General features: G+C 44.2%; 1 long non-coding RNA gene across 1 annotated transcript; it reads left to right on the forward strand.

Moving 5' to 3' along the window:
* Nucleotides 1-1715: 1715 nt before the first annotated feature.
* LOC307226065 lies at nucleotides 1716-8108 on the forward strand. Its single transcript, XR_013843309.1, has 2 exons — nucleotides 1716-2576; nucleotides 7822-8108. It is a non-coding gene; the product is annotated as an uncharacterized lncRNA (long non-coding RNA).
* The last annotated feature ends 2498 nt before the right edge of the window (nucleotides 8109-10606 follow it).

Here is a 10606-nt window from a genome sequence, read left to right on the forward strand (position 1 = left end):
TTCCGACTCAACTTCAGGAAGAACGTTCTGACAGCAAGAGCTGTTTGACTGTGGGAGGAAGTCCCTCAGAAGGTGGTAGACTCTCCTTCCTTGGAGGTTTTTCTGCAGAGGTTGGATGGCCATCAGCTATGGATGCTTTAGCTGAGATTCCTGCATTGATTGATTGATTGTATTTCTATGCCGCTTTTCATTCAAATGAATCTCAAAGCGGTTTACAACCTATAAATAACCATAACATAATAAAACATAATAGCACATCAGTAATAGCATATCAATAAAACAGTTGCAATCATTGCAGAGGTTGGACTAGATGACCCTCGGGTCCCTTCCAACTCTACAATTCTATCATCCTATGTTTTAAAGTGCTTCCTTCTCACAGACCTACAATTCCCAGAACCTCTAACAAACTACAATTCCCTGGATCGTTTAGGGGAAGACACCTGCTTTTTAGAACAGGAATGAGGAGCTTCTCCGATTTCCTAGGAACCAGGAATGGGAAGCTCAAGTGCTTCTAACAGGATGCTTTCAGGGAGCAGGGTGTATAAAAGATTGTTCCAAAAGTTGGGTGCCTCCCCTCTCTCTGCTGAGCTATGGCAAGACCCCATGGGGTTCCAGGCTCTCACCTCTGGAGAATTGAGACTTGGCAGAGGCTGTCGTACCTTTCAGAAATACAGTTTATTCACTTTACACCTTCACTCTGTGTGGGGAGAGTCCAGATCTTACAGCAGAATCCTTTCAAGAGGGGCTTGTCCCCCACAGCAGGGCAGCCAGCCTTCCCAAGTTGGATTCCAGACTCTCTTTCGTCTTCTCCTTCTCCTCCTTCCTAGTACCCCTTGCTCAAAACCTCTCTTTTCCTGCCGCCTCTCACCCAGTTATCCTGGCCCCCTTTCAAATCCCATCTCTGTTCACACCACAGGGCAAGGGAGAAGGAGTTCTCTGGCATTTCCAGTTTGGCTCTCCTTGTCCTTGAATTGTTTCTTAATGGCCCTCACTTGGCCAGGTCCTTCTGTATAGGCAAGCCCAGGAATTCCTCTGCAGCTTGTATTTCTCCCTTCAAAACCCAACTAATCCCAAATCCTAGCATCTATTAATTTCTAAGGTTTGGTGGGATCCTCCCTCAATCAATAACAATATTGTGTGTAATATTTCATTTCTGAGCACAATTCAAAGTGTTGGTGCTGACCTTTAAAGCCCTAAACAGCCTCGGTCCAGTATATCTGAAAGAGCGTTTCCACCTCCATCGTTCTACCCAGACACTTAGGTCCATTGCCAAAGGCCTTCTGGCAGTTCCCTGGCTGTGAGAAGCCAAGTTACAGGGAACCAGGCAGAGGGCCTTCTTGGTAGTGGCACACGCCCTGTGGAACGTCCTCCCACCAGATGTCAAACAGAACAACAACTACCAGACTTTTAGAAGACATCTGAAGGCAGCACTGTTTAGGGAAGCTTTTAATGTTTGATGCATTACCTGCATTTTAATATTTTGTTGGAAGCCGCACAGAGTGGCTGGGGAAGCCCAGCCAGATGGGCGGGGTATAAATAATAAATTGTTGTTGTTGTTGTTGTTGTAACTAAGGTAATTCTATTAGAATTCCAAAGGGAACGTTAAGCAGGAAGGGAGGGGGGAAGAGAGAACATGGAATTCTGGTGGAGAGAAAAGACTGGAGGAGGCTTTGAAAGGGAGTTTGAATGTTGGAGTGGGGAGGCAATTGAGGCCTAGGCTATGAAAGAAAGAAATTGGGGGCTACAGCCAATGTCATGGACATGGACTTCATAGAAAATCCTCATGGAAAGATGCCATGTCCATGCTCTCCCCCCCCCCCCCCCCGTTTGGTCCAACACTTCCAATGTCCTGCTCCCTGAAAGCCAGCACACATCCAGCTGGCTTTAGCCTTCTGAAGCAGATCTCCCAGCAGCAGTCAGAGAAGGAAAGAAAAGTGCTTTTTTCATTATAAGAATGTTTATTAAGAAATATTTATTAGTAATCCTTGGGATATCGAAAGCAACCAGTTCCTCCACTTTCTATATTGAGTTTTAACATATGCCAGTGACGCCGTTCTCCTCTTGTCAGGGACTGGCAAGCGGAACATCCCAGAAGACATGCAAGGCACTGAGCAGCATGGAATTCCTCCAGCGACTTAGAAGGACAATACAATCCAGAAAGGAGAGCCTGGGATGCCACGGATGATGGAGTTTCGCTTTTGTTTAAAATGTTCTCTAGTGCACAGATTTCCTGCATGGATAAGGGGCAGTGGGGAAGAGGCGCGAGGGGTGGCAGCTGGGAACCGCTGGGATGCCCTCTGATTCTTCATCCTGGGAACTGGAGCTGGAGCCTGATCCCTGGAGTCGTGGCCCTGTGGACGAAGCAGGGAATGGGCTGTGAATGGCCAAAAACTACAGACAGAACGTCAGCTCAGACGCACATTCAGCTGCCTCAGCCACACCAAACATTTAGAGGCCTATCCAAGGCAACTAGCCGTGATGGCTACGCTCAGCTTCCTCGGTTTGGGGGAGCAATGTTTCTGAAAGAAGTTGTAAGAAGCCGCAGGTGGGGAGAGTGTTCCTATGACTCCCAAAAGGTATTTCCCCATGCCCCAGTGCCGGAGGTTTGTCACGTCTCTCCAGGGATTTGGCTAGAATAAGGTAAACGTTGGGAAAAGGCTCCTTCCACGAAAAGAAAACAGAGATATCAGCAGGCGCCTGGCTCCCTGCCAGGGGCAGAGGAAGGGGGGGCGGTCCACCCCGGGTGTCATCACGGTGGTGGTAGTGACAAAATTACCGTACTTTTCTATCTATAAGACCCCCCCATGTATAAGATGACCTCTTTTGGGGAGACTATAATTTATTCCAAACTTAAAAATAGAAAGCGTCAACAAAAGAGGTTTAAAGACTCTTTCAAGGAAATCTAGAAAAATATAGTATAAACACCAACAACTGGGAAACACTGGCCTGTGAGTGCTCCAATTGGAGAACAGCCTTTACCAAAGGTGTCATGGGCTTTGAAGACACTCGAACTCGGGACAAAAGGGAGTAACGAGCTAAGAGGAAGGCACATTTGGCAAACCCTCACCGTGATCAACTCCCACCCAGAAACCTAGGTCCTCACTGTGGAAGGACGTGTGGATCCAGAATTGGCCTCCACAGTCACTTACAAACTCACTGTTAATATCATGTTTGTAGAAGACAATCTTACTCGCCTATAAGTGATCGCCAAAGAATAAGAAGATTGGTGAGCTTTACTAATGGCAGAAAAGGCAACAGCCTGATTTTGAATAGCTTTTCTTAACACAGGGACATCTGATTTCCAGCAGAAACCTTCTAGTTTGTTTGTAGCTGATATTTATCCTCAAGCAGCTGAGCTATGTCTATATAAATTCCATGACCCAGTCTTCAGAATAATAATTTTAAAAGTGAGTTGGCAAGTGCAGCGTTCATGTGGTCAGTGAAATATCTGGGTACAAGGCAGGGAAGGGAGAGAAAGGAAATCGGCACAATAGTAATTTGTGGCACACTGAGAAATTTTAGAAGCAAATAAATGCTTTTGTAGCTTCGATTAGCAGCAGCAATTCAGAGAACTGGACAATATGTTGAGCTGTTTCTGTGGCATTCCCAAGTGTGCCTTTAGTAAATGAAATTGCTTATTATGACTGTTTTTAAAAAAATCATTTGCTCCAAGCGATTTTTAGTGATGCTTTTTCTCTATAATTCTTATTTGAACCGGACTGAAAATGCAACTATCTAAAGGTTAAAAGGAGTGCAAGCTGTGTTTCTAGCTCCCCTCCGCCCTGTGCTTGTGATTTTGTTGTACTTGTGAGGTTTTTTTGCGGTTTCTGGTGCATATCTGACCAGAGTCATGACTCGTGAATTGTTTGTCACACTCTGATATGATCAATTTTGAGATCCTCCTATGCTTGCAAAGCACAGTATCGGCGTCAAATCCTGTATTGTTTCATGCAATGGACAATGGCAGAGGAAAAGGAGCAGACGTTTGGGAGGAAATTACATTTTTGCCCTTGGAATGCTATCGTTCGAGCTTTCCTGAAACCTTAAATCCATTTCATATGCACTAATGACTTTGCAGCTACAGTTAAGCAAGTGCCACTGTCCTGAAAGCTGATCAAGACTAATGTGATCCTAAAGCACAGCAGAGATAACAAAATGAACTGCAGTCAACGTCCCCACATGATGTGCCTTTTGTGCTAGTCTTAAGAGCTTAGTGCTTCAGTTCTGTTTAACATTTGCAAAGGTGGCAGAAAGCTGGGCCATGATAGCTTTTCACCGGGAAAGTTTGCAGGGCCTCTTACTGCCTGCTCCTAGGTCTTGCTGACACAATAAAATTGGATCTGAGCTCTACCATTTCGACGGAAGACTAGTGTCTGCAAATTAGAGACTTTGCTCTCAGTACCATCTTTGGAGATTTGAGACATGAGCACGAGAGACGGAGCCTTCTCTGTGTCAATTCCCCAGTGCTGGGAGGTTCTGCCTAGTTAAAAATCATTGGGCTGCTTCTTTGCTTGACTTTGGCCAAAGTTCTTTGAGCGGAGGGAGAGGGGGACTTTTATTTTAATGGGATTTTAAAGTATGGCTGCCAGAAAACCCTGCTCAAAATCTTGGAGAACCACTGCCAACTAGAATATAGACCATGGGTCAGCAAACTAAGGTCCGTGGATGAGGCCCAATAGATCCGGCCTGCAGATGGTCCAGGAATCGCTGCTTGGATCGCCATTGCGTGGATCGCCAGCGCATGCGTTCTTTCCCTCTCCCTCTCCCTCACATGGCGGTACTTTTCTCCTCAGGGACAGAGCAATCTTGTCCCATGCCAGGCTCCCTTGACGGTAGGAGTTGGCTTGCCCACCTGCCCGCCTCAGCAGGGCAGCACCGTGAAGGGGGCATGTGACGTCGGCTGCCAACTGCTGCTGCATTTTCTTCCTGCTCCTCCCTCTCCCTCAGTCCGCCCTTCCTTCCTTCTCCGTGCCTGTTTCCTGCACCGCTTCCTTGCACACTTCCTTCGTCACTGCCCGCCTCCCTCCCTCCTTCCTTCATTCCTCCCATGACATTCAGGTGGGTTGTTGCGGAGGCCAAGGTAGCCGCTTGCAGGTTGGCGGGCGGCTCTGTCTTCTTCTCCACGGTGCCTCTCAGGAAGCAGCAGCAGCAGGTAGTGGGTAAAAGCTCCGGTGACACCCCGGTTCCCCTACCTCCATCCGCGGCTCCTCCACCGGCGCTGCTGCTTCTGTCTTCACTGGCCAACACAGCCTCCTACCCTGCCACGGCAGCTGGCTGGCTGGAGAAGCCCAACTGTGGCTACTGGGACAACAACTGGGACAGGTAAAGCGAAGCATCTTCAGGCCTCTTTGCAGGTGGGCGAAAACCGTTCATATTTTTTTTTCCAAAATATAGTCCGGCCCCCCACAAGGTCTGAGGGACAGTGGAACGGCCCCCTGCTGAAAAAGTTTGCTGACCCCTGATATAGACAATACAAAGCTACAAGCAGACCCTCTAACTTTCCCTATTTTATAGGGACAGTACTGGATTTACAGAAGCCATCCTAGTTTCGGATCTGATCCTGGAATATCTCACTTTTCATTAGGACAATGCTGGAGGGTATGGAGTTATGTGAGCCAGGCAAATAAGTAACTATACAGCCTTTAGAGGACATCTGAAGGCAGCTCTGTATAGGGAAGTTTTTAAATGTTTAATGTTTTATTATGTTTTAATAAATGTTGGAAGTCGCCCAGAGTGGCTGGGGGCAACCCAGTCTAATGGGTGGGGTATAAATATAAATGTTGCTGTTGTTGTTGGATAGGACAGCCCTATTTTCATTGGAGAAATGTTGGAGAGTATGCTTCCTGTGGTCCTATTGTAGCACCCTGCTTGTGGTTAACGCTTAGCTGGAATGAAATATTCAACGCAGCAATAGAGAAATTAAAATAATAATTTATTTGTCAGACAAATAAATATGAGGCACAGTGGTATATGGTTACCAAGCTCTGGCCTGGCCTCCTGCCATTCTGGCCAGCACTTATATTTCCTTAATCCAGCCCCCTTGCTCCTCCTGTGGCTGCCTCTGTCCAATCAGCCTGGTTGAAATTCCTATTGGCTGTTTGCTAGAACCAATCACAAAAGATACACCCATTTCCTCTTGCCCTTTTATGGGAATCAAAAAGCTATATATTCTTCTATCTATAAATGACAAATAAGTAGTAATATATCTTACATATGTCTCAACAAGGAACCGTAATTACCAGCTCACCTTGCCCTATTGCCCTCGAAAACAGATGGTTTAATCTTAAATTTTTATCTTAAACAGATGTCAAGGATCTTGAGTTCACATCATTATTGAAAGATCTCCTTCTCTTGAAGGTCTTTAAAACAAAGGCCTGACAACCATATGTGCTCTAATGATGTTTCCTGCTTGGCAAGGGGGACTGGGCTGGTGGCTGATGGCCCCTGTGATCTCTTCCAACTATATGAAATAAGAATCTAGCATAAGGATTTAACATTTCTTAGCTTCTAATTCCTTTGCATATTACATTTAAGCCAATATATTTAATACATAACATAAATAACCTTTTAAAAGGAAAAGAAATCTTAAAAGGATCTCAGTTTAAGAAAGAAACAACTTTAGAAAAAGACTTCCCAAAATACTCTCTTGCTTTCTGCCAGCTAGATGCTTTTCCATTGCTCTTAACCTTTGAACCTTAGGAAAATATGGCTCAAGTTTAATGGGAGGCACATGGTTTTATTTTACTATTTACCCACTCTTAATTATGTTTATCTCTGCTTTTTTTTTATCTTCTGTAATATGTAGGGTCAGTGTCCTCGCTCTCAGCCTGTAATTCCCTTTTTGACTTTGAGAATTGTTTTCTGCTATAAATCAGGGGGGCCCCTTGTCTAGGAGGAAAAACATTGCCAAGGTTCTTAGGCAGCTGCTCTTCTGCCTGGCATGAACATTTGAAAATCTTTAAGCTCATTTTAAGATACAGGCCCTGATCAAAATATAAGCTTGATAAAAATGCAGGCTTATGATTAGATGCCTCACTATGACCTTTTTCCACCTGGGACATAAAGTAGTGTGGGGGGAGCTATTCTTATGTGGAAGCAAATAAATGATTAACCCCATCTTCCTCTCATAGTGCAGACTTGTTCCCTATTGAGATTCCCTGTGGCTGTGTGTGTGTGTGTGTGAGAGAGAGAGAGAGAGAGAGAGAGAGAGAGACTCAGCCATTTTGTTCCTTAATTTTGATTCTGGATTTTCTATATGAGGATTCGCCATACTCTGGTAACAAAGACAGATGTTTCAATATTCAGAATCCTTTTTTTAAAGCATTTTGTATAGTGAATAAATACTGTTCTTCTGAAGGAACATGCTTTGGCATCAGCTGGATGTATGGGGGGGGGGAACTATCACTGAATTAAAAAACAGCACATTTTTTTAATAATAACATCATTTAATTGGAATTGCTTCAACTGAAAAAATGATGTTGCTGTGACATAACTGTCATTTTTTTTTTTTAATTGAAAAAACCCTTCAGTTATTGAGTAATAAAGTGATTGTGGCTTTAAGTAAGGTTGGGGAAACGATATACACATAATCCTCAACCTCAGCTGCCTAAATACCTTGATACACTACAGGGGGGAATGCTTGCAAAGTTAATCATTTAGGTGTTCCTCTCATCATTTCAAAGAGAGCTGAACTCTCTTTTCACTCTAAGGTCCAGATCAGACTTCAAAATAAGATCTGTTTCTTTCTATTACTGAATAAATCAATGTTGCGCCTAATACTCCTGTCTGCTTGCACTGACTCTTTGCCATTTCATTTTGCAGGATTACAAAAACCACAGAGCTATTAAAAGAAGTGTCGTCATACCAATTTGTTACTGATCAGTAGAGCACTTCATTGTAATGCAACAGATTAATATAGAATGTGCAGACAGACACAATGGAGAACATCAGCTGCATCTCTTCTTCCAGAAGTGAGTTTGCATTAATCATTGAGATCAGGAAGCCTGTCACATTGTGAGGAGTTTTATTTTCTACCCCACATTTCAATAATTAGTACTGCAAAACCATCATCTTAACAGAATGAAATAAATAAAAAAAAGTGTTAGTTCCGTTTCCTGTGTGCTTCTATCTACCTGCTGCTTCCAGGATAACTGGAAGAGAAATAGCCATAGATCAATCTATCAATCTATCATCTATCTATCTCATTTCAAATTTATCCCTGGGGATTATTGGACACGACACAAGAAGCGTCCTGAAATGCAAAGGAAGGGTAGGATTCTAAGGCAGATGAAGAATTTGTCTCCTCTCCAACCAAGAAATGAGAACGTTGAATGCTTTCTGGCAGAGGGTCCTCACATGTCCTAGAATCGTAGGATTGTAGAGTTGGAAGGGACCCTGGGGGTCATCTAGTCCACCCCACCCCCGCAGGACTGATTTGTCAATCAGTGTGACACTGCCAACAACAGCTCCTGAGCCGGAAATCATTTTCAGATTAGATACTCTCAAACGTGGGCTCAGTAGTGACTGGGCGTGGTGAGCTCACTACCAAAACTGAAGTTATTGGAATATGCATTAATATGCATCCTATATTTTGCACCTCAAGATCGACTATTTAAGAATTATTTTATTTATAAAAAAAATTATTGATGTGCTGTCGCAGTGGTTTGTAACAACATAAAAAACATATGGGGGCACGGCTGGGGAGGGAAGGAGCAATCCCCCCCTCCAACTAGCAATGGTGGCCAAACTTGGCCCGCCAGCTGTTTTGGGACTACAATTCCCATCATCCCTGACCACTGGTCCTGTTAGCTAGGGATGATGGGAGTTGTAGTCTCAAAACAGCTGGAGGGCCAAGTTTGGCCACCACTGAGCTACAGCAACATTTTCAAGGCAGCTAGCGTTACAAGCCTAGCAAATATTTGACTAATAATACCATAAACCACAGAGCCTAGGTCTTGCCGATCAGAAGGTCAGCGGTTCAAATCCCCATGACAGGGTGAGCTCCCATTGCTCAGTCCCAGCTCCTGCCAACATAACAGTCGAAAGCACGAAGTGCAAGTAGATAAATAGTTACCGCTCCGGTGGGAAGGTAGACAGCGTTTCTGTGTACTGCTCTGGTTCGCCAGAAGCGGCTTTGTTATGCTGGCCACATGACCCGGAAGTTGCACCCTGGCTCCCTCGGCCAATAAAGCAAGATGAGCGCCACAACCCCAGAGTCTATCACAGAATTTCCTGTATAGGAGTAAAGGTTAGAAAAGGAACGATCACCTTCTTGGAATCTGTAAACGTGCAGCACGATATAAGGTGGCAGAATGAATTGTACTAATTCATCATGCAGATAGGAGATAATCTCCTCAATCTCTCTGTAGAATATATCGTCCTATAATGCTATGCACCCCTCACCTGCAAGGGCCTTCCTTATTCTGCATTTTCTGTAGTGATGCACAATCACTTTTGTTGTGAGCCATTCTGAAAGCCCATTAGGACTAGTTTAGCAACCTGTGGATGTCCAGAAATACCTGTGTGTGATCACATCCCACACTCATTTGGGTTTAGGTCAATTCTGGGGCTCACACCTGTAGGCCAAGAGAAATATCTTGGAGAAATATCTTGCTTTTTACCAGAGTGCTGCTGAAATTTTCAATCCTTATAGTCACCCAAGATTTATCTGTGCATAAAAATCTTGACTCTTGAAGAATCATAATTAAAATATAAATGTTTCAGAGAGAGTTGGTTACATTTCATGGTTAATGCTTTTCTTGACCTTGATCATTTACATCTATTTCCACAGAGATCTGGGGTTTTCCTCCTTCTCCCATCAGGGTTGTTCTGAAATTGGTACATGGTCTTTATGACCACATGCTAAAAGCCAATCAATATCACGAAAGGCAGAGAGTGACACTGAAAATGCCCATCATTTCATCAGTCGATTCTAATGATGAAAAAGTTGGTATATGCAGCAGAAAAAATAGAGGTGAATATATATCATTAAATACAGAGCAAGCACATACTCTTGATTATGATTTAGGTGGATACTGCCCTGGGGTAGGGGTGGAGAACCTGTGGCTCTCCATAGTTGTTAGACTACAGTTCCCATCATCTTTGTCCATTGACTATTGAAAGCCTCAACACACACCCTCCAACATTACTCCAGTGAAAATAGAGACATCCTTAGGAAAAGCAGGACATTCCTGGATCAAATCAGAAATCGGGATGGTTTCTGTAAATCCGGGACTGTCCCTGGAAAATTTGGATAATTGGAAGGTCTGTCAATGTCTTCCACATGTGTTGTGTCAGGAAGATTTTGGGCATCACATGGCAGGACAGAGTCTCAAACAAAGGTGTGCTCTCCCAATCCCACATTCCCATAATGTGTCCTGTCTCAGTGACACCTACACTGGCTTGGTCATGTGCACAGAATGGAAGATGTCAGGATCCCCAAGGATGTGCTCTGTTGGGAGCTGGCTTCAGGTACCAGGCCTGTTGGCTGACCAACTCTGCATTGCAAAGATATATACAAACATGACATGGAGGCTGGCAATATTAATCTTGCTATGTGGGAATTCCTTGAAGATCACTGTAGTGCCTGGAGACAGACAGACAGGTT

Source organism: Podarcis cretensis (assembly GCF_951804945.1).
Source record: "Podarcis cretensis genome assembly, chromosome: 10".
Taxonomy (NCBI): Eukaryota; Metazoa; Chordata; class Lepidosauria; order Squamata; family Lacertidae; genus Podarcis; species Podarcis cretensis.